The following is a 6,628-nucleotide window of genomic DNA, read 5'->3' on the forward strand; positions in this document are numbered from 1 at the left end:
GTAACCATAATTTGGATCTAATTATGATCACTCAATCCCCACCCTCTCTTAACCTCCCATATAGCTATATCCTATCGCCCTATCTGCTGCCTGATTCATAAGCGTCACGTCAATGTCACTCACGCCCCCAGGCCCATCAAACATGTACCATTCACTCGGCTCATTCACAATGTGGAGGTTGTGGAGGGCCAGCACCCATTCACTTAATGCCTCGCCTCGACTGTGGCTTTGATATCCAGACGAATGCCGGGATATCTTACTAAACCACATCGAAGACGAGGCATTCGCATTCAGCAATAGGATAAATGGGCTACTACTCGCAAGTAGTAGTAGCTTATCCATGCAGCCCAGGTAGGGCTCTAGCGGCTCGCTAAATTTGCAGTACAAACTAGCTACAATCAGGCTACCGTACTCCCCCTCTATCGCGACACATACACCCAGTTGTGAGGAATCCACAACTACGCAATCGTAGTTTGGAGCACCTACCTGCCTCTAAGAGGGCGGCCATCATTTTGTCCGTAACCTCAAGGACGACATTGGTGCTACCATCAGGGGCCACCTTCCAGGGACGACTGATCATGCTCACATCTGACCTCAGGGACGCCGGGCTGAAATCCTGAAGGTTCAGTCGGAGTAACTCTTCCATGAACTCATCATGAGAGATCTCCGTGTGAACCCCCTGGACTACAACCCGAGGACCCAACTTCCGGTTGACAGTCACGTCCAACCCCACCTCCCCTAACTTTGCGTTAGTCGCCACTTTTTCCCTCTCTGCAACAGAGGGAGTGCGGATCACCATCCCACCACCCTTTATCGGCCTAACCTCGTGGATCCTGACACCAAGTGAAGGACCCACCTCCCTAACTACCTTCCTGATTACTTCCTTAGAGGAAGTTGCGGGCCCATCAACATCTCAACATCTCAAGAGGCGTCGGCGCCACCGGTGCAATCGCCTCCAGTACAGGTGCTGGGGGCGGAGGCATCGGTGTCAATGGAGCCGGCATTGACCTGCTCGGCGGCTAGGAGTGTCCCCCACAGCCTCCTCTAAGGGCGTCAACTTGACCACGAAGATAGGCATTCTCGGTTACAACCGTCATTAGAAGTGCCTCGTACTTCGAGGCAAGCTCCATCAGCCTCTTCGCGGTCCCTATATCGAAATTCCCTGCCCCAAAAACTATTCCGCGAAGTTCCGCGGAAATTTTCTTGATAGCTGCGACATGGCTCACCGCACCACCCCCGACAATAATCGCGCTCATTTTAGCAGCGTCTCTTCTGCCCGCACTACCTTTACTCGCGCTCACCTTATTTGCGCCCTCATCACCACGCACGAGACCAACTTAGCCAGCGCCCGATTTCTGCGCCCCCCGTTTCTCCCGCCGACCCCAAACGCGCCTTCTGCCGTGGCGGGGACCTTACCGATGACCCCGCCGTCTCGTCTCCCGAAGTGTCGACCGTAATGGTTGATGGCCTCGACTCTTCGCTCCCAGCGAGGGACTTAACCCTCCTCCCCCGTGGTGAAAGCATCTTAACCTTCGGACTTCGCCTTTCGGTAGGCTGATCCGCCAAGCATACCACTGACGCAGATGGGACTCGTTCAAACAAGACCCCGAAACAGCTGCTCGACACGTATGTGCGACTGAACGCGCTGAAAAAAGTGTCGCAAGCGCAGACCCGCTCTTTAGCAGCGACGACCCAAGCGGACGATTAAAGCGTTATCGCAAGGGTACAGCCCACAACTCCATCCAAATGGTCTGGACAAAGGGCACTCAAATGACCGCCGGACGGAACAAGTCCCCGTAACGGTTGCGAGTCGACCGATGTGGCGCTGAACCGAATCGATCCGTGGGCTAAACGCACATTACTACGACCGTTTGTCTGCACAGGATTCACTATCTCCAACACTGGGACAGCCGCCGGTACCCGTTGAGCAATCCTGCTCAGGATTGCTGACACTGGCCAACTGGTCGCCAGATGCCCAACACAGCACTAAACTGGAACTGTACAAAGAGTCCCACAACAACAACAACCACGTTGCGGTAGTACCTAAAGGTACAGTACACAATATTAAAAATATGTACTTACCGCTATTCAATTAAGCCACGCCAAAAAATGTCCAAAAAGCGCGCAATTCGTGCCCTAGCTCGAAAAAACACACACGCGGTCCCGTAACCGAGCAAAAACAACGAAAACGCGTTGCCGACGAATATTCGCACAAAACGAAATTTCAAGGAAATCGCACCAACAATTTCCACACACCCGCCAAGCAACGGTGCCAACTCACTCGCGTAAACAAATACCGCACAAAATATAATCGAAAAAATCACTAATCAATCGCAACGATGCGCACGCACGAATTGATATGAGGGACAACTTGCGTTGTAGATTAACGTGAGTACCTGCCGGCGACGGCCTTACCTCACGGTGCTCAAGAGCACGGCGTATCAATACACGCGTCTGATAAACGCCCCAAATAATACAAGAATTTTGGCAAGTATTATTTGGATACCAAAGGCAGTGTGTCTGGGTCCACACTACCATCTTGGTATGATTCGAGGCCGACCTAAAACCTCTTCCGTTTTCGGGTACGGCACCCAGTTACTTGTGTAACTTCTTTTTTCGAACTGAAAATTCAGTTCTTCCAGCATTTAGGTTTCAACCACAGCCACCACGATACTCCCCAAAGGGCCGAACCCAATGAGCAGATTGAACAGAAGTCCAAGGGCTTTCTGCTCCCCGTGGTACCGGAAAGTCTCCGGTCAGACTGCGTAGCCTAAACTACTGCCAGTTGAGCAACCCATTACTCAAATGACTGGTGACATTTGTCGCTTGAACTTCAAATGTCTTTTTATTAGCTTTTTTCATTTAAAGTGTTTCGAATATCAGTTCAAGCTGAGTATTATAGCACTATCACTTTACATACTATGCTGATATTACTGTGCAAAGAATATAATAACAGTCATAGTGCATATTGGCTTTTAGTCGCCTTTTACGACAGGCATGCCTTGCCGCGGGCATATTCTATCCCCTGCCCGCAGGGGTTGATATGAGGGACAGTAATGGAAAAGAAATACGCGGTGATTCGTATGGAAAGTATACAAAGAGCAGCCTGTATATGCATTAGTGGAGCTCTTCGAACAACGCCAAGCCAGGCACTAAACGTCATTTAACATTTACTGCTAACAGACTTGTTCTGTAAGCAAGTGGCAGCAAAATCATTTCTTAGACTGAGGGAATCCTCCCAATTAGTCGCCTACAACAAGGGGAATTCTAAGATGCTCAGTAAATTCCCTTTACTACCCATAACCACGGATTTCCGCAATCAAGTAGAATTTAATCTAAATTCGGTCCGCAATATTGCCTTCCCCACCATAGAGGAGTGTGAAAGGGACGAGGTGGACAGGAATGAGAGGATTAGCATCTAGACGAATGGATCCAAACTAGATAATCGTGTGGGAGGTGATGTCTTTTCAGCAAAATTAGACACCAAACACCAGTGTCTTCCAGGCGGAGGTCACAACACTCAAAGAAAGCCTTGTTTTATTGACAAAAAGTGTGCTCATAACAAGGAGCATGCATATATATATATATATATATATACGGATAGCCAAGCGGCCTTATTAAAGATAGTGAAAGAATGTCTCGATCTATTGGAGGATCTAACATCCTACTACAAGATAAATCTGCAATGGGTGCCAGGGCATAGTGGTATCGCTGGTACCTGCGAAGCAGATAAACTAGCCAGAAAAGGTACCACTTTACAATAAACCTCTGTAAGAGAGGGAATTTTTATGCCTCTGGCTACTTGTAAACACTTAATCAGCAAACATGTTATAAATCTAGCTGAGTCTCGGACTATAGCCAATCACTAACTTGCTCAACTAGCAGACAAACGTGGTAGGAATAGAGCATAAGCCGCACAAACCGACTACTAAAATTCAAAAGGAATGACATAAGAACTCTGATAGGTCACTGTCTAATTGGAAGACAACCAGAAGGCTAGGTGTACCTTACAACGACTATTGTAGAAGCTGTCAGAAGGCAGAAGAAGAGGAGACTGTAAAACATCTTCTATGCAAATGTAAGGATCTATACGGGAAAAGAATCGAAACTACCGGTCGAGAGTTCCTTGATGACGTATCGGAAGTAGCTCATATAAAACCGTTTATACTGATGAACTTCATGAGAAGCACAGGTTGGTTCAGAGAGGAGACAATAGAGTGAGGGAACATTAGTCCCGGTGGTATCAAAATGAGCCTCCTATAGGCCTAGGTGCGTCGTCAGACAGCTACTCGACCTACTTACCTTGTCTCTGAGAAATTGATTAATTTTTCTAACTGTAATGCATCAGTTTCTTTTTCAAGGAGAATATATATTTTTCTTCTATAATAACTTTTTTGTTTTGGAATGATTTATTTCCTATCTCAATTTTACAGCTATGAAAATTTATTAATGCATTACCTTCAAGTACGATTTCTCTATTGTTACAGTTTTGTTTAATTTCCATTTTATACGCATTTTTATGAGGTATTATTGTATCGTCTTTGATAACTTCGATTATTGTTTCATTCTTGTATTCAGATTTACATTGGTTGAATGGACAAATGTTAATTTCTTTTAGATTATTGAAATTTGCCTCTTCTGTATATTTATATATTTTTTTTATTAATTGCATATTTCAGCATTTGATCGAAGCATATGTTTTATAAATAAGATGTTATTTATGTATATTTGTTGATTTACCGCTCCTATTATATTATGATAATTTTTCTCTATTACTTCAAGATGCTGTAATATGTTGTTCTAATCTTCATTGTGCATTTTTCCGAACAGCCATTTTTGTGTAGTCCCTACAATATTTAATATTCCTCTACGTTTTCTTTGTGTGTTTATTTCTGCTTTAATATTCTTTATTTTCTCGTATAACATTTCCCTGTCGTTCCTGTTGTATTGGTTGAAATTATTTTCTAAGTTAATTTCAATTTTATTTATATTTGTTTAAATTCTTTGGAGTGTATTTTATGTTTTACTTACTGTCGTCGTTTGATTCACTATCTCTATATCTCTGATCCTTATTTTAGCGTATCCCGATTGGTTTTCAAGTGTGTTTATTTGTAGAAGTGCGTTTATTGCTGTTATAATCATTAATAGTATTGTAATTCTCGCTAGTTATTTTTGTACCTTTGTTCTCACCTTTTCCACTTTTTGGTTCCACTAAACACTCACGTATTTGTAAAAACTGAAATTTATTTATAAATATGTTGATATCTTATCAACAAACCAAAAAAGAACTTATAACGTCACTTGAGGAATAAAAGGTTATAATCGGGATGTGCGACCGTGGAAAAAAGGCGAAACTTCAATTGCGACTTCCCTGTTGACGATTTCGATGGAAAAGAGGGTCGGCTCGATCGCCCTCCCTGGTTTTGTTCATGTTGGTGTGTAGAGTTATTCTGCTGTGTGTGGGTGTATGCTGCTGCTTCCAGCAAGGTTGCCTTGGTGCGTGGGGTGTGGGTGTGCTGATGTTTCCAGATGTGGTGTGCCAGTGTTGTCCTGTAAGTGGTGTGTTACGCTGTCGTGTGAGTGGTGTGTTGTGTTGTCGCATGAGTGGTGTGTTGTGTTGTCGTATGAGTAGTGTGTTGTGCGGTGTTGTTGACTGCATTAGGGCGGGAAGCTGAACTCATTTAGCCATCCCGGCCCCCCTAGGCGAATGTTCAGCCTAGCAGTCGCTGGAGTTGTTGCAACGTTGCCACGACGTTGCTGAGGCCTGTCCTGCGACGAGGATGCGGCCTTAAGGGTTGGTGTTGTGTTGAGGTGCTATTGAGTTGACGCCAAGTACGGGGTGCGGCGAGTGCTTGTCGTTGACGGGGTCGTGCTGCATGGCTTGGCTGTGGACGACGGCCTGCATCATGGCTGCGGGGTACTGAGGGCCGTGCGCCAGGGCGTCTTGGGTTTCGATGCAGCAAGGTATGATGCGGCCTGTCGCAGTGTTGGCACACGATATCGGACACGCATTCCTGCGTGTCGTGCGTCTGGGCCAAACAATTCAAACAATGCCCATGTGCTTGGGCCACCTGCTGACGTTGATTGGGTGTCATACCCTTAAAAATGGGGCAGTGCTGCAGCCGGTGCGAACGGCAACAGAGTGGGCAGCGGAGGCGAGGCGGCTCTGAAACTAAAGTAGGCATTGGGCGCGTGGCACGTCGTGGAGCTGTCGGTGCAGTTGTTGCTGGTGTTGTTCGTGGCGCTGCTACGGGGGTAGTCGCAGGGCGCGGCACAGTGACAGCCGAACGCATGGTTGGCGTGGGTGTAACTGGCATTTCAGCGTCCATACCTACCTGTATGGAAAAAAGAGCGAGTTTAGTTATGACTCAGTGATATAGATAATGGATCCTTTAAAATGTAACCAACTTTATTTGGTTGGTGGGGGACGTTTTAGTCCAGCCATTATTGTATTAGTATATATTGTGGTGATTTATTATATTTGCGGTTTTTTTTTCGGTTTTAGGTTATTAGACGGATATTTTGTTTTCTGCGTGTATATAATATTATTGTACGGATGTTTTATTACTTGCTCTTTCGCTGTTGTCTGCGATTGGTAGGAAGCATAGTTTAACGAGCGGCCTGGTTA

At 45.8% G+C, this 6,628-nt stretch overlaps 1 pseudogene; it reads right to left on the minus strand.

The window, feature by feature from the left end:
• Positions 1–5,220: 5,220 nt before the first annotated feature.
• On the minus strand, positions 5,221–6,417 carry LOC138858906 (uncharacterized; annotated as a pseudogene).
• Between the last annotated feature and the right edge of the window lie 211 nt (positions 6,418–6,628).

This window comes from Bactrocera oleae, chromosome 2 (assembly GCF_042242935.1).
Source record: "Bactrocera oleae isolate idBacOlea1 chromosome 2, idBacOlea1, whole genome shotgun sequence".
Taxonomy (NCBI): domain Eukaryota; kingdom Metazoa; phylum Arthropoda; class Insecta; order Diptera; family Tephritidae; genus Bactrocera; species Bactrocera oleae.